Source organism: Grus americana, chromosome 14 (genome assembly GCF_028858705.1).
Source record: "Grus americana isolate bGruAme1 chromosome 14, bGruAme1.mat, whole genome shotgun sequence".
Lineage (NCBI taxonomy): Eukaryota > Metazoa > Chordata > Aves > Gruiformes > Gruidae > Grus > Grus americana.
In genome coordinates this window covers 8,492,202-8,516,749 of record NC_072865.1, presented here as the reverse complement: position 1 = coordinate 8,516,749, position 24,548 = coordinate 8,492,202, and the positions used below count along the sequence as shown (strand labels likewise).

The 24,548-nt window shown below is 41.9% G+C and overlaps 1 protein-coding gene across 6 annotated transcripts in view; it reads right to left on the bottom strand.

Moving 5' to 3' along the window:
* SGCD (sarcoglycan delta) overlaps positions 1-24,548 on the bottom strand; it is a 342,386-nt gene that overhangs the window by 238,686 nt on the left and 79,152 nt on the right. Inside the window, exon 1 of one of the 6 annotated variants that reach the window (XM_054841871.1) lies at positions 6,875-6,893. The exons of 4 other annotated variants lie outside the window; for them this stretch is intronic. The gene's annotated coding sequence lies outside the window, so the exon portion shown is untranslated. Of the gene's footprint in view, positions 1-3,532; positions 3,552-6,874; positions 6,894-24,548 lie in introns of those variants that run through there. One more of the 6 variants, XM_054841869.1, reaches the window with a different exon arrangement.

The following is a 24,548-nucleotide window of genomic DNA, read 5'->3' as shown; positions in this document are numbered from 1 at the left end:
CAGCTTGGTTTAGAGTAAGAGAAACATCCCAACAACTGGATTTTGCATTTGGGATACACTCCGCTGTGCGCCTCAGGCAGTGCTTGGTGTTTGCCTGGCAATCATCCCTACCACCTGTACTGGGCAGCAGCAGCAGGAAAAGCTATTGGTATTCAAATCACACCCCAGTTCAGGCTACCGTCATATGCTGACAAAATATCTCGTATTAGATCCTAGGACAGCTGTTTTGCTACCACCTTATATGACATAAGGTGAGAGAAAAAGGAAATTATAGGGAGGAGGAGAATTAAAAAAGCCGAACAACTCAGCCCAGGCATCAATCATTTGTATTATCCTGCTTGGGCACGAGGAAACTGGGCAGAAAGCGGGATATTGCTCTCGAAGAGCGCCTCTGATGCACAGATTTACTTCTAAAGCCTTTAAGGAAAAATTATTTCTAATTTAAGTCATTAACAATGGTTATTCAGAACTGCCGGGGAAATACGAGGCACCCTACCACCTCATAAGAATAATGCAATAATCTGGAAATATTACAGCAACATGTCACTTTCACTTTTGTTCTTAATAAAGAGAGAGAAATAAAAATTCAGTATCATATTAAACACAAATGCTATTTCATTCTAGATTTCTGAAGGGCATCCATTTTAGAGTATAGTGCATCTAGACATCTCATTATTTTTAAAAAACATGAATTCAGCTGTGAAAGAATTTTTTTTTTTAGTGAAATTTGATCTCACTTTACAGCTTTTCTAACTTTATTAGAAACCTCTTAGCGAAGCGCAAATTGCCACACACTGTCCTTCTGCAAACTGGACAATAATATCAATCACGGATCCATTAGAAAGAGAAAGGGAAGACAGGGAAAGTGTCACTAGCAAAATACCTTTGAGTGTTTAAATTGCTGTTTTCCTGTAGTGAGGAATGCTGACTGCTTCCTCTGCCATTGTCGCCTTGTACCAATACAGTGTCGGGCAAATAAAATTACAATGTGAATGCATTGCTAAACTGGTAGGTGATAACTATTACATGCACAAAGAAAATCTACTCTCCTCAGAATTATTTAAAAGGCCTATTATATTTATATACAAATATTTACATAGCACTGAACAGCACTAGGTTGATCTCTTCTTGCATGGAATACATATGTTAAAAATAGAACTATTCTACTACTTTCAACAATTTTCAAGATATCTGTTACAAAAACATGCCTTGCATTGGGAACATAAAGACTAAAAGACACCTGATTGGGCGTTTATATCCTGCTTACGCGACGCAACGGAGACCTAAAACAGTTCCATAAACCCTTGGAGCTAGTTGGCCTAGAAAAACTATATTGATATTAAAAATATATTTATGATTACAAATATTTTCATAACCCTAAGCTAAGCAGCCTTGAATTACCTTGCATTTACCCATGGGCAGACACTGTGGATTAACTGGGATACAGAAGCTTGTTATCCCAGAGCCCACACACACATGCTTACCCCAGAGTAGCTTAGACTTAAGAGGTGAATCAATAGGGTAGATCTCCAAGATATCATCCCTAAAGAACAGGAAAAGGTCTTCCTAGATTCAAGCAATATAGTTAATAATATTCTCATGGCACAGATACTAATTTCTCACACATCTCATGTCTGCCAGGGAGGAAAGATCGTTATGTGGCACGGGCAACCATACTCAAGAAATCCCGCTGGGGTTCAGGCAAGCGCCAGTAATTTCAGGTGAGGCTTAGTTATAAAACACTCATTTTTTTTCCTAAACTGAAAAATATCACAAGGAAATGCTGGAATTTTTAGTCCACCTTGCTTTTTCTCTCCCCAATGACTATTATTTAAAACAGTACTGAAAACAGTCAACATTTTACCTTTATCATAGCTCACTTTTTTTTCCCAGTCAACCCAATTTCTAACATTCATTTGCAAAACGGTTTAAAAATGTTGTGGAAAGAAACGGTAGTTAGAAATATTGGGGGCAAGGGGGGAGGTCTCATTTCAAATATAATTTATAAAAAATAACCAACTATGCTTACATTTAGCAAACACGTTCAATATGCCCAGCTGAATGCACCTAGCCTATACTTCACATCCACCTCGTGACATTAGGGGACCAGATACCCCATCATGAGGCACAATTAAAGCTGGTTATCTTTTCCACTCTCGTTCACTCTAAATAAAAAGAAAAAAAAGAAAAAAGAAAAAAGTTACAACCCAGGGAGTATTCTCACAGAAATGAGCAGTGTACCAGAGCATCGCCAGAGGCATTTCCAGGGGAAAGCAGCCACACGAAACCCATCGGCCCTGGCTCGCACCACTGCCCCGGGAGGCTGCGAAGAGGCGAGGAATTCAAACATGAATGAAGTGTTTTCCTTGCACCGTCCAGCGTAACTCCTCAACGCGCCTGGCTGGCGTTACAAAATTGTCTGCTTCAGCACAACGCTTGCCAGAAATTATTAACACTCAGATTTCTCATGGAGAAGAGAGAGAGGTGGCCGATGGAGGACCGAGCGGCTGCATGAGGCAGTCGGCATACTTCGGTGCTTTATTTTACTCTGACATAGAGAGACAGGGCAGAGCTGCAGAAGCTGTTTTCTTCTGCTTCACTTGCCTTACACAGGAACAATTTAGGCAGGTGAGATGGGCAGCAATTTTGACCTCATTGTGTGGGTACAAACTTCCTACGTGGAAATTTCAGCTACCTAAAAACATCGCCTTCCACCCCCTGCTCCTGGCACGTTACCACCTCGCTACCCAAAAAGCCTTATTGGTCCCATGACTGCAGCATCCATAAGCACCTCATCATCCTTAACAGACCCCTGAGAGGCAGAGAATCACACAAATGATGGTTATATTATTTTTGCAGATGGCTTTCAATGTGCCACACTTTTCCTGGCATTTCACCCAAGTCACACACCAACGCCGGGCAGGGGAAGAAACCAGGACTGGTACCCACCCTGCTGGGATGCAGCCACTCTGTCCTCAGCAAGAACAACCTGTCCTTTCCCTTAAGTACTCCGGCAGCATTTCATCATCTTGACTATTATCTAAAATACCAGACAGTATTATCTACCTACATCTCATTAAACATTTGGGAGTTTAATTGCAGTGAACTTCTGAAAACAGCAGATTCCGAACAGCCCGTACTCGACTCTGCAGACTGAAGTCAGGGTTGCTGTTGGCCTCATACCGAAAACCAACCGGTAAACCAGAATTAAACGTCAGATCTTCAGCCAACACATTGGCCAAAGACAAGCCCAGAGCAAGAGTTTCCAAGAACCGCCTCGCTCCCTGCCCTGCTCAGGATGGGTGCACAGGGAAGGGATGATTTTTAATTCCCTTTCTATGCCATTCAGCTACAAGGTACGATGCTATGAGCGGTGCATTCCACTTGTCTCCAGTTCCCCAGGTAAAAGAACTACTGTGTTATTTGACAAAGTTTTGTTGGATATTAACTACTGTTCTTATAGAAAATATCATTTAAATCCAGAATACATATTTTTGAAAAAATCTACTGAAAGTGTGCTCTTTTTTCTTACCAAAACGGTCATGACTATTGTGCTCCAGGTAAATACAACTGCACAGATGATTCAAAAGAGGATCTGAAATCCATTCAGAGCCTTTAGAGACCATCATGTTAATTTGGCTGCCACTCATTCACCCTCAGGGCTGAATTCAGCTGAAAAAAAAAAGACATGTTCCAAACTGCATAAAGCTGAAGAAGTAGACACCTCAACTCTCTGGTGGAAACTAGAGTTTCACTTTTCTTTAGTTCATTTCGGTTACAACACCAGATCTCAATGTCCTGTGTTTACAGAATCAATTAAAGTTTTTAATGTACACAGCCAAGTGTTTAATTCGCACGTGTGGCTTTACCCAGTGTTACCTGGACTCCCCTTGTGCACCTCAGGATGCTCAAAGAAGGAAAACTGGTTATACTAATTTATTTAATCATTAAATTTATTTAAGGATTCAAGTAAGTGATTTGATACAGGGATATGTGGCAATAAAGGGGGAGGAGGAAATCCAGTTGTTTGGGGCTGGTGGACCACAAGTGGCTACACGCTCCCATATATGCTGGTGAGGGTCAAGGCAGGCAGGGATGCTGCATACAGAAATGTTTTGGCTAGAAAGCTGAGTTGGCGTGAAGGAAGAGAACAAGGGAAGATGCGTGCAGCTTTCTTCCATGCCCATGCACAGCTTCTCCTGGTGCTGGACACTGCGGCGTTTGGGAAAGTGAATCCATATACCCCTGGGATAGAGCACTTCCCTAGGACTACAGGCTGCAGGACATTAAGACAGCCTAAAACTGATGGAGTATGTCAGAATAGCCTGGAAAAGTCTGTCCCTGGACCAAAGGGGGGGGGGGATAAAATAAAATAAATAAAATAAAATAAAATAAAATAAAATAAAATAACGAACACATTAAACAAACTGTTGAATGAAGGTCCAGGAATATGTTTAAGTTTCTCTAGAGTCTAATGACAGGCATAGCCAACTTGGGCTAAAGCTGGAGAACAAGTAAATGAGTGGGGTTTTGATTTGGTCCTAAAGAGGACTGAAAAGGAAAATAACTATTACAGACCTGGAGATGTGCCACCGCTTGTTTTGTTTCATGCTTTTGACGAGGAACCGAACACAATCAGCACACTTTTTTTTTTTTTCCCCCAAAATTTCCCCCCATTTTTAAATCAATTTTCTAATTTGTCAAATCAGTTTTAAACTAATCTTCACATTTTACAGCATAGCTTATTTTTGAGTGAAGCAGAGCAACATGCAGAGCTTCATATCCCCTGGGAAAATAAGCGTAGGCTGCAAAGCACTCCACGGTTCTGCGTGCTTCCGAGCCACCCCTCCCTCTCCTTGCTGTTTCTGTCCCAGGCTCCCGCCAGCATCGCAGCGGATACCGGAATCATCGACTCGCTGTCAAAGCTACCTTGAAACGGTACAGCTAAACATCCAAGACGTCTTTGTATAGTTTGTCTGAAAGAAAATGCTGCAAATTACAGCTCCCAACTATGCCATTATGTCACCAAACAACAAAAACCAGAAGAGATAAACAGTTCTTTGAATAAAATTGGGAACAGATATGATACAATAAGTACCCACTATTATTTGAATTGCAGGAAGCTCATCTTTTTCTACAAGTTCAAGGGTTTTTTGCATGTTTTCACGTGCATAAAACATGTTCAAATCACATGCTTAACGAGATCTAATGGTAACTCAGAGCCCAATCCTGATGTAATTCACACCTTACGCAGGCAAACACAACAGAACGCTCAACCTCTGTTTAATAACCTTTACTTGTTCTTCTAGCCTGAAAAAATGAAGGGCTAGATAAGAGAAAAAGATGCAATGAAACCCAAAACATGCAGGTACCTTAAAAGTCACCCAAAGTCAGGCCAGAGAGTCAGTGCTGCATGGAAATGAATATGCTTGTGTACTGACCCAGCACACCTCAGCTAGCCTGCTGTGTTAAAAAACAAATAACGATTTTTTTGGTTGGTTGGGGTTTTTGTGGGGGAGATAGAGGAGAAATGTAAAGCTCACATTCATAATATCAACGTGGATGTTTTAAAACAGTGCACCTGCCTATTGTTCTAGTCACATTCAGGCAAAAGTTTGGTATTCTTTCTAGCCAACTCTGAATATGCAGAATATTGCACGTGCAAAACATCCCACTGCTGTTGGGTCACAGCATGCTGTTCTGGCCAAACGCCGGGTAATGAGGAAGAGAAACAAAAGACCAACTGCAGTATTTCTCCCTTAGGAAAGGATAAACTTAAGCTAATTATATACTTTGTCTGGAATGAAGAGAAATTTAAACCATGCTTGCTTCCTAATAGCTAATATTTATGTTATCAAAGAAGGAAAATAGCTACTAGGATACTCCTAGAACTGAAGAGCAGACCATTATATACCCTTTGATGGATTACGGATTATTATATACCCTTTGATGGATTATTAAATACAAATTAAAAAAAAGTGTGGATGCTACCAGTTGAGACATGCTTTAAACAGGACTCCACATTGGGTTTTTTATGATATAATGTTTTAACCAATTTATCATCCTATTCTCATGGGGTTTTCCTCCTTTTTTGCCCATAGGTAGGTCACTGGATGGTGATACTAATACTAATTTGTCAAAGTTCTCGTTCAATTTTCTGCTTATTAAAAAGTGAGGAATCACAATTTCAAAATCTATACTACACGAGGCAACTCCAGGGCCAGGGTCTCAGAGTGATCTCTTTGTGTTGACAGAGAAAAAAAATAAGTCTTCTTCATTTATATTAGAGATTAAAGCCTTTATCCCTTGCTGCATCAGACACTACAGCTTCCTTTCCAGAGGTATTTTGTTTGGGTTTTGTTTGTTTGTTTTTCAAGTACCTACACAAAAGAAAAGAGGAAATAACATGCCAGGTTCATTATTCCTACCCAATTTCCTTCAGACTTCACACAATTTAATTACATAAAGATGGAAATTCAATTTTTTTTTTAAAAAAAAAAGCATTCAAATGCTTTCTGAAAAGCAAATTCTGTATTTACCAAGAAAGGATGGAAATTATCATTCAAAGGCATATGTCAAATGAGGAGAATTAGAAAAGAAGGTGCAATCCTTTGCTGTGAAGGATTCGGGCACAAGGGAGAAAAGGAAATGAAACAGTCTCTTCCTTCTAATATACGCTGAAAAAATAATGAAAGAAAATGTGAATGCGCTAATTTCATATATCCTATTCAGTATGTGATACTTTGGGAAGTTTAAAAAAAAAAAAAAACCAAAAAAAAAAACCAACCAAAAAACTCAAAACATTTTGACCACTTCGGGCTGCCCCAGGAATACGTTTCAGTTGCTAAAAAAGATCTGAAACTCAGATGCTTACATGTGAAGTCAGCTGGACCGCCACTCAACGTGTTTCAGCACTTGCTAGAGCTATCCATAAATCTTCACATGCTCCACAGGAGAGGTTTCAGACAGAGGCTGCTGGCCACCAGCCCTGCCATAATTCACTTCTATAAAATCATTTTCTACCACTTGCTCCAAGCACTCGCACGGAGCCGGTGAGCAGCCCGGTCTTCAAAACGAGAGGGGCAAATTTGGTAGGAGGTACGAGGCTGCAGCCAGTCCCGAGTGCGATGCCAAATGCAAAGGGCAGCTCCTGCCCTCTGCCCCTCGCTCCCCTGCAAACTCTGGCCAACACAGGTAGGAGTCTATGAAATAAAATATAAAAAAAAAAAAAAATAAGACTCACCAATGTAAGTGCCAAGTCACGCTTTGACAAAAGTGGCTTTTGAAAAGAAAACGCCTGAGGTGCATAAAAGGCTCTTCTCTTCCAACAAAGTGGAAATATTTCAGTCCTCGAACAATTTTAAAAACTGATGAGAGAATATGCAGGGCGAGTCCCGCTCCGCTCCAGGGGCTGCTGCTGCCCCCGGGGTCCCAGGTCGCCTCCCGAACACTTCCACGGCGCGTTGGAAAATACCTTCTCCTGCAGAAACCATCTGCCGTCACCCACCCTTCACGTGCACCGTAATCTCTGAGAGACCAAACTCACATTTAGCGGGGTGCATCTTGTTCTCTGCCGTATGTAGCAAGGAGTCTAATCCCTCCCAGATTAAACTGTCAGTCAGAGGGACAGTCCTTAGTCCCTGGGGGAGATGCTCTCCTACACAGGGAAATTTCTTACCCAGAAGCTTTTCAGCAACAACATGTCATTAAGTTCCTCTTCCTGTCACTTAAAAATAAACAAACAAACAAAAACAGTTTGGGGGGGGGGGGGTTTGCTAGAAGAAAGGCAAAGGAAGAGGTCTTAGACTGGTGGAGACCAGGACTCGACCCGGAGCAAGAGCGGAGGACCAAGAAAAAACAGACCTTCCCATCAGTGGTCAGCTCCAGGTTTCATATTCCGAGGAGAACAGAAACCCTAAATGCAAGAGTCTAAAATTATCAAAATATTACATTTCGATGGGAGAGAGGGGCCTGCTCGCAGCGTGCCCTGGGGAGAAATCAGAAGGCAGAAATACAAATCTGCTCAAGGCAGACCGGGTTAAATGGAGCTTGCTAAGAACAGATAAGAGGGTCCTGTCAAGAAGATTAAAACAAAGTAGATGCTCGCAATAGAAGGACAGAGAGAAGATCCGAAACCCAGCAGTGTGAAATGGGAGGAAACCACAAAACACGATGGACAGCCTGAAAGGCGAGCCCACCGCAAAGACAGCAATGGGAAACTGCTGCCCTGATCTACACCCATTCCATCAGGTCAAAACAAAACCCTAACACACAAATAGAAAAGGTGAAAGACTCAGGATTTGATCTAGGCTTAATATTTAAATTGGGGGGGGGGCTTTTTTTTTTTTTTTTTTTAAATAAAATCAAGATTACCTGCCCAGCCAAGAGGAAGAGTTGCCCTCAAACACAGAAATAGTAAATTTTTCAGTCTTAATGCCAAAGTGCATTCAGTGTCACGGTGCGCTAAATATTACAAATGTTCAAACTGACAGTAGCACTTATATATATACTGGATTATATTTCCATCCCTTTAAAAGCTATTAGTCTGCAGTTTGAGTAGTTTTGAGCCAAGAGCTCAGATCCGAGTCACACCAAACTTACAAACAGTTCAGAAATGTATTTTACACGTAATTCTTGTCCTTAACCCAACTGAAATCCAAATCCTAATACGATCTGAGAGGGTGAATCACAGCTTCAAGAGTCTCTGTATTACCCAGTACTTCGCCATGCCTCTCACAAGACGGGAATACTAAGTGATCCCCCAAACCAGCAGCCATCACATCTTCAAAGGCAAAAGAAACTAAACTGGAAACAAACTGAGAAGAGAAATGAGCTCTTCATCGCAGCTGTGATTAAATGAACCAACTGTCTAATGCTAGGACAAATATTGTACTTCACTGGATTTAACTGCATTTTACCCTGGCAAAGCTGATTATGAAAGCATGAGATAATTTGCAATTATGTGCTAAAAACATCACATTTTTCAAATGGCATACAAATTTAACAGTGTCCATACACCAACATATAACACGTGCCAGCTAAGGATTTTTGGGTTTACCCCAGTGAGCATGCCAGGCTAACTGAACCTTCAAACTACATCGCTTACTACATTCAGAATACTGAAGTTTTTCCCAGTGTTCCTTCTCCCTCCCCAAACTTGCAAAGTGAATCTCAAGCCTGAAAGCTTCGAGCTTGGCAATGAAACATGAGGCTCTGCAACTCGTGTGTTTGTGGGACACTGTTCACGTGCCACTTCCAATAAAATACATTGAAGTGGGGGCCTTCAATATTCCCAAAAAATCCCATCACACTCCAATTCCAGGAAATTCAGAAGTCCCATTACGTTCATATAAAAGTTCACCCATACATTTCTAAGCTACATGGGAGAGAGAAGCACCTACCTCCTCTTGCACTTCTGATAAATTAATTCCCCAATATGATGGAACCATACAGCAAAATAACTTTCTCATTGCGGTTTATGTTGTACTTCAGCTTAAATCTGAATTCCATGGATTTGCAATGTTTCTTTTGGTAAAATTATTACATGCTTGTAAAGCTGCGGGAAGGCTAGGAAAAGCTGCACGTAAAAGTCACTCTCAGATTGAGCTTGGATGAATACAGGGTTTTTTTTTCTGAAGACTAAATATATTAACATTCACAGCTTCTCCAAAGGCTGAGCCTGCCTTTCCCTATGTCGCTACAGAAAATACAAAGTTAGCAACAACTAACTTTGATGGGACAGAGCAGGATGATCCGCTGTGTCCAGGGGACACAGGTCCAGCAGGACGCACCTTGCTGCTCCCCACGTCACACAAGTCCTTGTCCACAATCCCATGTCAATGCTGGGATGGATGAGGGGTGAAGGGATTCACGATGAAGCTGCAGTCTCGCTGCTGCACGATGCTTTGTGTCTTTCCCAGATTTACATCTCCAACTCTACTCCTGTGTCCCTCCAAAATTCCTCTCTCTCCTGTTATTTTCCATCACTGAAGACGTCACCGAGTTTTCTCATCAGCATGAAACATTCACTGGAAAGAGTCGAGTTTATTTTGTTCAATGTGTTTTTGCTAGATAAGCATTTGGGAACTGCTATTTGTCTTGCAGAAGTCCTGTTTCCTCTTGATACAGGCCGGTAGCCTGCAAGCTGATTTCTGTAGCATTCTACTTAATCATGAGTCTTGTTTCTTCTAGTCAGTCTTCATGATTATAGTAAAAAAAGTATTGTCCTGTCCTGATATGCATGCAGTTACACTTTTGCCAGATGTATTTATACTCAAATATTACAGGTCTTTGTTGGGAGCAGTTTTATTCTCTCCTCCGCAAGAACTGGGACGCGTTACATTGCTGGTTGGTGCACAGCAACTCCCTGAGAGGGCAGAAATACACCCCAAGTGCTTTTTCTGCGGGAATGGAAAGCAGGCTTAAAATCGGCAGTGAATCTTGAACTGAGCGCAGAGGCATCGTGTATTTTCAGGCTTCTTACGCAGACACTGACCAGTGGTGGTGAGAAAATAAGCGTTGCTTGCCAAGCGGACATGAGGGGATGGCCTCCTCGAGAAGATAACACACCCGCCAGTGATGGGCACCGCTCCAGATGGCCAGATTGCAGCAAAGCACACATCAGCTCATCAACCTGTGTCAAAACTGATTTGTCAAGTGTCTCCCAACAACTTCTGTATTTTGAAACACATTACAATATGATAAAAAGGAGGTTCGCTTACTTAAAGAACCCAGGTCAGGGCCTGGCATCCCCTTGCTGGAAGGCCCTTTTGGTGCTTCATGGCAGTCAAGAAAATCCCCACATATTTAAATTAGTCTTCTGATAAAAGTATGCCAGAAGACAGGACAGAGCTTGTAATGCTGCAGAACCACCCTCCTGATGAAACTATTTGCTCTGACCCATATAGCTGGAAGGACGAAACCCCAAAGACCTTGCACCCAAGAGCAGAGCAGACCAGCATCACCCAGCACAACCCCGCTGGCACCACTGACGGGTGCTGTACCCCCGTGCCTTTGGGGGACGCAAACACCGGGCAGGTGCCTTTGCCGCAAAGCTTGCAAGGCAGCAGTGAAAGCAAAAGAAAGGAAAATGTATTTACAGGCTCAAGGCAACCCTTCCCCTGAGCACCGGGGTTTCTGTTGAGTCAGAGCTGTCATCTGCCCTGCAACAAACTTATCTTCACTGGCCATTTTGTGAGTAAGATTCAATCAGGGCTCCCCGGCTCCTCAGGGAACCAGCACTTTAGCGTGAACTGCTTCCACTCAAATGTAATGGAGTGAGATTGCTCATGCCATTATTTTAAATGGTTTGAGGCCACACGGTCCCCAATTTCATTAGCTGCATTTATATACAGACCTTACACTTAATACTGTGGAATCCAGAGATGTATACATTACGTGTCATCTTCCCACCACAAAAAAGAAAAGAAAAAAAAGTAAAAACCTGAAGAAATTAACACACACCCCGACAACAGCAAATGATCAGCATAAACCAGAGTACCAGTTTAAGTTTCTCCACTTGATACATCATCCGTGTGGGGAGGATATTTCTGCACAGGTGTATAAACCTCACACACTTCAACCAACTGCTTGCAAGAGGAAAACATAGAATGAGTCTGCTCCTATTCTGCTTTACAAATTAGAAAAATTACCATCAGCCAGACCTTGCACACACTGATGTTGGCAGGCAGCATAAAAAAACTGGGAGCTCCAGAGTTTACCTGCACTCAGGAGTTCATCCAAGTTCCAGTGTTATATTTAAGCTAATTAGCTACATGCTTGCCAGAGGCTGTGTGGGTACTTAAGAGACTCGTCAGACCCGTGTGCTCACCACCGCACTCTCACACGGCAGGGCAAGCGGGCTGGCAACGCGCACGAGGAGCTGCCTCGCTTGCCCATTTAAGCCAACCTTAGGCCAGTTTAAATTGAAACAGAATTGAAACTAAACTGATACGACATTGCACCGTAATAACTCAAAGAGCATACATCTGCATATCGGGCAGTATCTCTGGATCTCTAGCAACACGTGAGCAAGAAATATGAAAATAGTAATGCACAGATTCCAAATTGAACAGCATGACAGGAGTGAGATATGAAGCACTCTTGAACACAAAACCTGGAGCAATTAAGCTTTATGTGGCTGAATAAGTATGAGTCTAACTGATGCTCACGTACATTTTTTCCTGGAAATGTTATAATTTTGCATCAATTTCTTTAAGAAAAATTGTATATCTCTGATAGACTTCCCAGAGGACTATAATAAACTTACATAGTTGGCTACTCATTTATTAAGTATTATTAGTGTTATTTTGTACTTTTGCAAAACCCACTTGAAAGAATAATAAATACCATGAAAAACAGAAATAAAATTAATGGAATTGAATGCTGATATGTTTTTACGGTTTGTTGTTAATTGCAACATGGATACAGTTAAACAACAGATGCTGTGAGTACTTTCTAGCTACCGGTAATTTTTGTTGTGTTCTGTTTTTCTTACAAAACAGATTTTTCATTTAAACAGCTGCTGGGTGATTTTCAGCATGGAAAATTAAAACCTTCTCTATAACCCAACAAAGAAACAGTGATTTGCTGTTAATCCAAAGAAGAAACAAGAAAGAGGAGGATTTTTATCCAAACACAAGGTATTAGGAAAAGAGAGAGAGTAATCAGCTGGGATGTAAAGTCACCCTGCAAACAATGTCACAGGCAAAACCTATTGCAATAAACAGGCCAAGCACGACACGACAAGTCTGGCTCATCCACCTCAGTAACCACTTTATGGAGACAATTTGCTTTATATTCTTCCGTTCTTCACTACAGCACCTCCGCTCACTGTAACGAGAACACTGTACTACTGCATTGAGCAAGGTTATGGGAATATTTGGCGGAGCGATCTTGTTTCAAGATGGACTTTTTGGTTTAAATTTAATGTGTATTTTGCATTAGAGAAGGTGAAGCCAATTAAACACTGCTTCGCCTGGAAGGGAAGGGTAGGGACCCCTTGGTGTTGCAGTGGTTTCCCCCATGGGCTCAGCCCAGCCGCGGTGAAGCCAGGTTTCATTCCTGCATGCCCGGAGCTCACCGCAGCCATCTGACATGGGGCACCAGTCCCAAGACACCGCTGTGGAAACCCTGAAACCCTGAGGAACCAACCACTCCTTTCCAAAGAAGCACTGCTGGGCCTACATGACAAAAGACTCTGAAGATCTAAGTCCAATGCACAGAAAAGGGCAGTATTTGGTTTTCACAAGTGCTCCACCCTGTAAATTTGCCACATTGAAAAGGTCTTCATTATCTGTAGCTCTGAGCCAAATTCAGATTTTTAGTGCAGTAAAACAGGTTACTTCCATTCAAGTCAGGTGGATAAAAAGACTCCGACTCTTTACAAACTTTAAACAATTGCAGTACTGCAACCAGTACATTAGTCCTACCCGAAAAAAAGTGAGAAGAGAGACGGTGTTCAACATTTACAGCATCCATAACCATCTCTACCCACCTAGACAAGTAGGTCAGGGCGGACAGCCCTAAGTCATACACAGCTAAGTCCAGAGAAGATGAAACCCAACAAGAGAGTCAGCAGCAGGATCCACACTGCATCGCTCACCACTTGGCTGCCAAAAAGGAGAGCATTGTCTAAGGTGGCGGGACCCAAACGTCTCCGGACATCTCAAGGACAGAAGCTCCAGGTGCTGTGGAAGGGCACTGGGAAGCACGAAGGGCCTTTTGGAGGCAAGGAGAGACCATCAGTGTACCAGGAATGTGTAACATCACCAGAGGGAAAAAAAGAAGGAACTTCTGGGGGGCTTTAAAAGTTGCCCCACAATGATATTTATACTATGCTGGCATGCAAGTATTATAAACAATGAAAAAAGTCAGGACACAACTACCTAGGCAGGTCCAGAACAACAGTGATGTGAGACAGAGACCATAAATTTATAGGATGAGAAGAGAAGCCTCCTAAGTACAATATTTACTGCCTACTCAGTATTCTTTTTTATTTTCCTATGTTTGCTTGACCTTGGACACTCCCTGTTTGGTATTCTCTGAGCAGTGCAGAGCTCTCTGTCAGTACCCGGCAAGTCTTATCCCTTCCAGGCTCACAGGCTAAGTTATTTTGCCCTGCCTAACATCAGACACCAAATGCGGGAGCCGCCTTCTCTCCCCAATGCATAAGATAAGGCTGTAATGACAGGCTATAAAGCCCTCCACATACACACAACTGATGAATATTCATTAAAAGTCAACACATAACATTTATATCATTCCAGCCACACAGGGAGGATGAAGTGCCTCTCCCCAGGTAGCAACACCTCACTCAATTCATGATGGGCCACTTTGTACCGTGTTAGATAAAACCTGCAGCCGCTCGCATCCTTTGCATTTCAAGCCAGTTTTTCTCCTTCATAAACGGCGTTGAGAAAGGAGACCGAGGCACGCATAGTGACCCTGCTAGCACTGCAGAATGCCCTCACCTTTTTCACACACATACCCAAAGGTATTTTTCCATGAGATAATATTTTTCAGGCTCTTTCAGACTTGGAGAAAAAGGGCTTCAGTGAAATAAAACCATCTCTTATCTTGAAACAACTGTCAGTTTAGGAAACAACTGACAGCAGCAACTGCGTCCTGGGTATGTACATTGTTTTATATGGAGGCATTCCTTAAAACAGAATCCCAGAAGTCCAATTAGTTCCTGAGCGTCTACCTCCCGCTGACCTCTCCTAGCACCATGGGCATACATCCCAGGCTGTTTTCATGCTTTCCAGGATTGTATCTGGGCTAGAAACACCGGATAATTATTTTTAACACAGCAACCGTGAGCATTCCCAGCCTTTCTGGACTTCTATACATTCATCATATTCAGCAAGGAGAGCCTTCCAGATTAATACAGAGATACTCGAATGACGATGGAGAGATAAATGGCATGGATTGAACAAACCGTAGATTAGGAGGCTTTTAGGCACATTCCTGCTTCATCCTTACATACTGCCCACATCACCTCAACATGCATTTGTACTTAATCATCTGTTGTACACTGCAAAGATAAAGTCATATGGTCAGATCCTCAACCTTAGCTATACTGAACTGCGCTGATTTACAACAGCTGAGAATCAAGCCCTGAAGCTTTGGAGAGACTCCATTAGCTTTATTTCACCTCCTGGATGAAGACCAAACTCTGTGCTCATCAATATGATTCACTCCCTGCTTTGCTCTTGAGCTCACGGCCTCTGACCGTGCACAATGGATGCACGGTAGCTTCCACCCAGTATGTTCTAGGGGAGAACAACCTATTTCCAGAAAACTCTGTCTGGATGTTGCTGTCATAGTGTTTGTCTGAAACAGCCCCTGCAGCACACTATGGAGGACTATGATAAAGACCACTGCTACCTGGGGAGGGCCTGCGCACCTCATGCCATCCAACACTTGCCCTTCAGCTCCTGCTACACAAAGTACCACTGTGATGGACCACAGCTCCCTCATTGCTTCAGGCAATCTGACCTGAAAATATGAATGTAATCTCAGGACCATTGTATGGGGTCCAAAGTAGACCTGAGTGAAGGTCAGCACGAATGTGCCCAGGCTACCACAGAGAGTGCTAGCCTCAAGAAATACAGAAGAAAACCAGGCTGTATGCAAGTACCTGGGAGGTAAGGTTTGTGCAATCTTTACCAGACAGCATCGGCATGGCCAGGCTCCCATCCGGTGCACGTGCTGGCAGCCCCTGCCCGCTGCCAGGGAATGGGCAGGGGGACGATCTGTGCACAGCGGGGCCAGGGAAAGGACAGCACGGATCCAGCAACCTACCATCACTCGTGAAGGAGGGACGCTGGATGTGATTGCACCTGTCTCCCTTGTGTAAGTGACTACGTTGCTCTCTGGAGCCCACGAAGGAAACCTGTTCCCCTCCTGCCTCCCCTGATCCTTTCCTAAGCCCCACACATAGAAAGTGGCCACTGGGGTTCAGCCTGGGGGTCTCAAAAGACAAAGAAACACATTTCACAGACATTCACACTCTGAGCTCTGAAGTACCAGCTGTAATCGGAACATAAAAATATATTACAACTAAAATGTAGACATTCAATGATTTTCAAAGGTGATCAAGACATCCCGACCTGACTCTCTGAAACCTAGTTTTTATAATCCCAATTGCTAAGCAGCTTGCACCAAGGTGCTCATTTGTCATGTCTCCTCACTCTGCGATTCTTGAATTGCTAAATGTGAAAGAGTAGTAATTCAGCATTGTTCCATCGCTTATGAAAGCCATGCAGAAAAAAAAAAAAAACATCAAAAATAATCTAGACCAGTTCATTTGAAGTGCAAATGACTTATGCATGCAATACAAACCGCAACAAGTGCCTTTCAAGCGGTCTCATTTATGATAACACAAAAGTTGCTGATGGAATGAGAATTCCCAGGTAGTTATCAGGGAATTTTGCATATCATTTGTACTTCATACTGCATTAGCAACTCTCACATCATGTCAGCAGCTTGAAAAAAATAAAACAATGAATTACATCTCTCCCAGTTTTTATTCTGCTTTGACTGAGTAATCTCATCACTTATCTCAACTGATTTTGCATTCAATGCAAAATGATTTGCTCTTTTCTAAAGGAAAAAGAAACCTAACACTTCCCCTGAATTATCGCCGTTTACTAAGATGAATAGTCATACATCAACAGAAAAAAAATATCTGGTTATCACATCTCCAAGGTACCTAAGCTGCAGCAGACTATCAGGTATCTCGCTATTAGCAAAACAGAGAGAACCAAGCTAAGGCTGCTATCTCATCTTTGACCTGTACAAGCTAAAGGAGGAGAAACAACCAACATCCCAAAGGTAAGACAGACATGCTCGTATGGATGGATTTTAGGAGTAGAAAGTCACACCTGTGAGAAAAATACATTTTTATGCTTTAGCTTGAATCCTTGGGAAAAGCCAAGGAAAAACCCAAACATTCCTCAAATTTTTGGTTATAGTTCTTTGCTCTGGCTAGAGCTGCATTAGCGCTTTATACACTTGACACCACAGTTGAGAGCTTCTATGGGTCAGGAAGAGCAGGCAGTGAGAAAGTAAACACTCCTTTGTAAAACTGCCTTTTAAACTTTCTACTACCTCCAGCCCTGGGCTCTGATTTTTCTATCCCATCAAACACCCCTTTACCCCTCCGGTATTACACTGCAACTTCAATTCTTTCCCCAGTATCCCACAAATTTATTCCCTAGATTTCCCCACAGCAAATTAATCCAGCAGCACAGTTCAGAGCCTGCAAAGGTACGTGTTGGCACGTGGCACCAACTCGCCGCGCGCCAGCGCTGGCTGGAGTCAGAGGCTCTGCAGGCGCTGTGACGGGCAGCAGCCGCACGACACTGCCAGCACATCTGAATCCCGATCTGGTATTGCAGCTCTGGAGCTGCCCTGAGAGCGCTAAAAGCAGGTCTGAATGCAGGGGACAGTGCTTTGTAATTTGTGCAATTTGTAATTTTGCATCGTTAGGCTTATGTACCCTCATTAGGCTGTGCAGTCTATGCCCCTCGTCTCTCCTCTCTTCTTCCTTTTAGCATCAGCAGGACTGCATTGAATTTCTGAAATAGTCCTTACTAGATATTTGGTTTCTCTTAAAATAGAATGTGCAGAAAACAAAACCATAACATTTAAATGCTCTTCAGCAATACATCTTCTAAATTACAGTACACATTAATTTTTCACGGAACTTTGTGAAGCAGTTTTATCTTCTCACGTCTCAATTCAAGTGACAAGAGGAAAGGACTTAGTAACAGTACCTACATAAGGTTTATCAGCAAAAAGCTGCATTCAAAACAAAAAATTGCCCCATCTTTTTTATTTTTTCTTTTTAAAGATTGCCATGAAATTGAACTTTCTGAAATAAGAGGACTTGCATACTACCTCCAATCAAGTGGGCAGTGCATCAGAGGCCTGACATATACACTGGCTAAAAGCAGATGTTGAAAAATCACATTTCAAACCAAGACAGGAACAGGAGAGAGGGGAGAAAAAAAAAACCAACCTCAAAACAAAACACAAAAACAACAAAGAAAGAAAGAAGGGAACAAAAAAAGAGCCAAGCAACTCTTGCTAATCCAAAAAATCACAAGCAAAAAGCCTGGACACAAAAAACCTGAAACAAGCAAGAAGGCTGATCCTAATTGCTAATGGAACACAGGCAAAGTAAGATCATTCAAGCAGATTTAATTGCCTTTCCACAAATGACACTTTGAAGCAAGTAAGCAAATCTCGATCACTGAGGAATTTTAAGAACGAGTTAGAGAGTCACCTGTCAAGAATAAAGCAGGACCAGAAGAACAGGTCCTGCCTCCAAGCAAGAAGATGGACAAACTGAGCTCTTGCTATCCTTCCTAGACTCGTTTTTTTTGGTGAAATCTGTAACAATTGGAGGAATACACATACATAACACCTTATCGAATCTTCAGACTAGTAACAGGTTGGTGTATAGAATAGTAATAAAGCTTTTTCTGAGCCCTGTGATACAGCAGATTCTCTTTCTGAATTTCAGTGTCCTTCATAGCATAACATAGACCTGGACAGGTAGTAGGGGAAGCAAGGTTAATTTTCAAGTCCAAAATTCTTGCAAGCATCCCTTTTCTGTGGGAATTATGCTGTTTCCAAGCCAACTGCGGTGATTCGCATACATTAAGCTCCAGGATAAACTGATAAGTACATCAGAGAAAAGGCTCCTCCACAAGGTAGGCAGGAGTGGGATGGGGAGAACAGAGCACAGGGCAGGCACACACACAGCAGCAATTAGGAATCTAAACCGAGACAAAATAGTTGTACGTTTGGGCCTAAAACCATAATTGTTTTCCGCACTGAGAGTTATTTTTAAATATTTCCTGAAGGATCTTTTAAAACATTATTCCATGAAAACCTGGGAAGTTTTAGGTTGAGCAACCATCTATTTAATTCCATCAAATTGAAAGTGAAGGAAGTGAAATATCTGACTACATCCAGTGCCATAATTTGATATATCGGAGCTGTGTCAAAGTTAAATATGAATGACCATATTGCTTCGACTAGTCTAAAAACCTACAGGTGATTGTTTCACACATTGAGAAATACAAAAACAAACTTAGGAAAAAGATGCCGTGAAGAAAGAGTTTTCCTTTTCCATTCACTGCACATGCATTTTGACAAAGATGACACACTCTAGATGGATAAGAACAATTTTCCATCATTAGGGAAGCCTTAAACAACCCCTGACTGCTTATACCGTCATCTCTTAGGCTCCTACTAAATTGCAGTTATTTGTTCAAAACAAAACGATGAGGCCTGTGATATAATAGACCAATTTAAGCAGTGAAGAATACAACACCTGTAATTCAATTTCATGGCAGCTGGTTTCACAACATGTTTCTATAACACTGTTATGATATAGGAAACTTCTCTCGGAGTGTAGCAATTCTTCTTGAAGTAAGCCAGGCTCTCAAGAGAGAGTGGGCTTTAAGTAGACAAATACTTTAAACAATAAGCAATTTGTATCTCCATGCCAGTCCTTTCAGTTCTATCTCCAGTTAGTTGCCACTCTTCCGAGGGTTTACATTTTAGTTTATATTTCATATTGAGAGATTGTTGTCAGAAAAGGTAACAATAAAAGTCACCTGAGATCTCTAACCTTGAGTAAGTTTGCGGGCACAGGAACATACAAGAGCTTCCCTTCACATTTATCTTTGCTACAACAGTCACACATATACAAAAAAAGCTGTAAATCCCAGGCATGTGACCTTCCCAAAAAGTCAAGGAGGGAGCAGAGGGAAGATAGAGATATCAATAATGACAAGTCGATGCAGGAAGTACAGCAAAAATATTCTCCCAAAAGGAGAAATCTAGTATTAGCTCAAAACCCCACAGCTGAACTGCATCCAACAGTGATTCTTTCTCATCCTATACAGCAAACGGTGAGGCCGCTTGCTATCTTGGTGGAAAGTTCTTTAGAGTGCAAATTCATGCAGATATCAAAATTGGGGTTTGTAAAGAGTAATGTTGATGTTCTCCTTTGTTCAGTACTGAACCATGCTACCATGTCTGCTTTATATACTGAAATTCGGAAGAAACCATACACCCGGTTAAGGATCTCCTTCCAGATTTGATGACTGAAATAAATACCAAAGTAGCAGTTTCAGGAAGTCTTTGCAATCGTGTAGACTAGCCCTAATGATGAAAACCTTTCCATCTCTTCTCCCCAGCTTTCTGTTCCTCATAGGCCTCCTTTCCCTGCACCAGGGCAAGGATTGGGGCAGATATCTGGATGGAGGAACCGTGCCACACTGAAATGCCTGCACAATGAAAGTCATCAATGCAGAACAGCCTGGGATTCCCTATAGAGAAGACACTTGTCGTGGGCTAGACCTGGTGGAAAAGATCAAGGGCGTCCGCCTCTAACTTTCATGAAATGGATGCGCAACAGGGACATGTTGTATCTCAATGACTGTCGATTGGAGGAATACCCCTTTACTCAGAATAAGAAGAAGTATTCCTACAGATGAAATGTGTATCTGGTCATAAACCACTCCTGTTCATCCAGCTCTGCTTGAACACCAAATCAGCAGGATGAGCAAGTGACTGAGTCCTGTTCTGTGCTACCCACTCTACCCCCAAAGCAGGAAACCAGTATAACCAGAAATGGGTTAGTAGCTCCTTCCTGCATTTCATGTCTGTTTATACTTATATTTTATGTCATTTTAAACACAAAAGCTACTGCCTGGAGCATCAACAATCCAGTTCTGAGACTGTCAACAACTATTCCACCTACATTGATATTCCCTATATGAAATGAAAACTGCTAAAAATGTCTGAACTCTTTAAGTGTATTACTATTAAGAACCCCATTTAAGAATGGCTCTTCACTTCTCCTTGCTTAATTTCTACGTTGCTAGGCATCAAAACAAGTTTATATGCTGAAAATACAAGAAGATCCAAATCTGTTTGCCCACTTCAGGAAAACTTTGAATAAGCTGATGAAAGTTGTTGTACCGACCTGTATAATTAGGGAGCAAAAATTAAACACCTCTGTATTTAGATTAGCTACCCACACGGTAATAATAATTTCTAGAATTGTATACATAGAAAATAAGAGTCAGTTGAACTAATTTCATCGTACTAACTCTTGATTTTGTTGCTTCTACACACTACATCTGGTTGTGCATCAAAGCTTCAGTAGGGCTGTTCTTTAAACTGAACAGAAAACTCATAGCTTTCTTGTCTGAAGATACTCAGTGCGTACTCATCAGTGACTTCTTCCCATAGCCCATTAATTAGCTCGGCATGCTACCCACTATTAGAAACATGAAAAAACCCTACAAATGAGCAGGACTGTGCGCTGCTTCTAACAAAACGAGACTGATGCAACTGGCATCTTCCTACACTGCAGATGTAAAATACTAAGTAGGGCTAAAACTGGGTGTTTTGGGGAAGAAAATAGGACTTCAAAGTGGTAAGACTTCAGAAGTTCCGACAACAGCCCTGGTGTTTAAATAATTTTGTTAGTAAAATGTGCATGCTCAGAAGGAAATTGAGGTTACTCCATTCTACTTGAGATGGGGCTCATCACACTCACCCTTATCAACCTACAGGGAAGTGATCTATTCAAAATGATTACTGAGGTTGCTTCTGGAGTCAGTGAAGAAAGACCACCATGTCGAGTATGGATTTCCTTATATTCTAAGACAGAAGTCTAAGACAAAGGGATTCAATTGCATCTGGAGGTGCCTTTATTTCCAACATCTACAGAGGAAATATAAAAAAAAAAAATGACTAGGCAGCTTTTGTTACATAAAGCGAGGTTTGGTTTTGCTACAAACACCTCAGCGAACCTAAGCTGGCCATGGATCTCTCTGCATCTCAAATCTGCAGGTAGAAGGCAGGGATGCCAAATCTCCCTTCATGATTCACAATGACCATGGTCAACTGGGATTGAAATATGCAAAAGGGACAGTCTTCCACAGCGTATGGCATAATAAAGATTTAATTTCAAGTAGAGCTTCACAATATTGATGCAATAACAACATAAACAATGCTGTAGAACTCCTGATGATGTTTTTGGCAATCGAACCTGTCATGCAAGCACCATGATTTAAAGAAAGTCACCATGCAGCCCCATCACTACTGAGTACTATGACAAAAGCATATCAAAAAGCCAGAATAGAACAAGGCATTTCTGATCTTGGTTAAGAAAAGGGAGCAAAGCCACAGCTTCAGCAACTGATACAGCATTCACAAAATATGGCATTTACTGAATATTTCACCTTTTTGGGACTCTCAATCATTCAGCTGGTTGCCGTGTTAGTTCACTGTCAGGCCTGATGCTGATTAAAAATCCCTATCCCAACCCAGTTCTCCTCATCACACTCCTGTGGCATATTTGTTTTTTATAGCAGACCTTGATGTCAACAGTTAGTAGAGTTTATCCCTTCTTGTAGCAGACTGAAGGACCTGACCTGAATGAGGTGGGAGAACGGATATACCTTTTATTTCCACACCAGCTACTTCAGCTGAAAGGGAATTTACAGGGGGCAAAACCTCCTCAGGCACCCCAAATTTTGAATTTTTTAAAAGGGCATCTCAGGGTTTGGTTCCTCTGTTGTCACATCAGCTTCTCTGTAAAGAGAGGCGTGAGACAAAACTCCCTCCGAAGCCCAGCAGAGCTCTGCCAGCACTGCCAGAAGGAGGTGGGCAAAGAGCAGCATCTCTCACAATTATTTCAGTAGAAACAGAAAAACATTTACAACTGCTGTCTTGCTGAAGAAAATACAGGCAGAATTCTGCTTCCACCAAAAACACTAAGAGATGGGTCAGGCTCCTACTACACAAACATAGAGTTCAAATGATGAGCTTGTACAGGTTGGGTTTTGGTATTTGTTTTTTTTCCACTTAAAGCATTGCCCCAATTTATAAATTACAAAACAGAATACTCATCACACAGAGTTTGATCTTAGTGCTCTCCCCATCCTTGAGTAAGATTAAACAATGTGGATGTGGGTGTGTTTTTTGAGCTTGAGGTGGTTAAAGGTGGAAGCAATATAACACAGTTTATTTAGACCGGTAATATCAGGGCAGATATTGTTGTAGTGTGCATTTGCACAGCAGCTACCTCAGTTGGCCTTTCTTTATAAAGTCAATACTTCTCTACCTATAACAATAATACACAAAATAGCCAAAAAAGAGTAGGAAAGGTTTAGCACAACCATTTTATGGATGGGGAACTGAGGGCCAAGGAAGTTAAAACACCTGCCCAGGGCTATCCGGTAAGTACATGCTGGAGGTCTATACCGAGAGCAGCCATCCAGAGACCTGCTTCAGTGCACAGCTCACGAATGCATCTTTCTTCTTCAAAGTAATTTCATAGAATCATAGAATGGTTTGGGTTGGAAAGGACCTCAAAGATCATCTAGTTCCAACCCCCCTGCTGCGAGCAGGGACACCCTCCACTAGACCACACTGCCCAAAGCCTCATCCAACCTGGTCTTAAACACTTCCAGGTATGGGGCATCCACAATTTCCCAATTCTTTTCTCTTACATATTATGAAAGCGGATTGAAAATTAACTCTTTGAATTCTCATATTGAAAGAAATCTCATATGATGTCTACTTTGAATTTCAGTTCAGGTAATTTCCTCCCCCCACTGCTGAGGTTCCTTGCAAAAAGGATTTTATACCTATTGACTTGGTAACTTTTGCAAGTGCTTCATTATTTTGAACCAACCATGGCCAGAGAAAATGTGCCATGGTTCAGACAGGCCCTGTATTACATATTCAAATTCATTAGCTCTATCAGCCTTCTCAACCTCTTATGTTTGATTAAGTCTCATCTCCTCAAAACTGATTAAATCTAGTCAGCCTCTTTAAATTATTATTCCTCATTGGTCCAGTGGTGCTAAATGTTTCTAAATGTGACAGTAATATAGTTTTAAACAAACCAGCTGCAGAGTCTATAAAATCATCTTTAGCAAGCTAGTAATCTCTTTGATAGATTCACCAGCAGCAGCAAGTGCAATGCAAGTCATGTACACTAATGCTTGCACCAGCAACAGATGGGCCACGTAGGACTGCAGGAGCCTGGAAACCACTCAGGCTGTGAACGACAGCACACACACACACACGAGTATTTCAACAAATTTTGCTCTGTACCCACAAAACCCCAGAGGACAAGGCCTAAAGGCCAAATGTTAAAAGGAAGGTGGCACATCAACAATACAGCCATTCGCGTTAAGCTACAAAGCCTGTCATTTAGGGGCTGCTGCTGCTCCAGCAGCAACCAAAACTTAATGTACACACATCTCATTTTAAGCTGGACTACTTGTAGATGTGCACCTCTAAAAATGGTGAGTGTGTGTGGTTTAAATTATTAACTTATTCCTCAAAGCATATGCAAGATCCTAGCTGTCTTTTTAACACCAAAAATTGATTCCCTCCATAACCACTCACACAACAGTGGGAGGAAGCTAATACCGACACTGCCCGCAATGCAGTCTACGGATAAAAGACCATCAAGTCTGATGATATCTAAGGACCTTGGG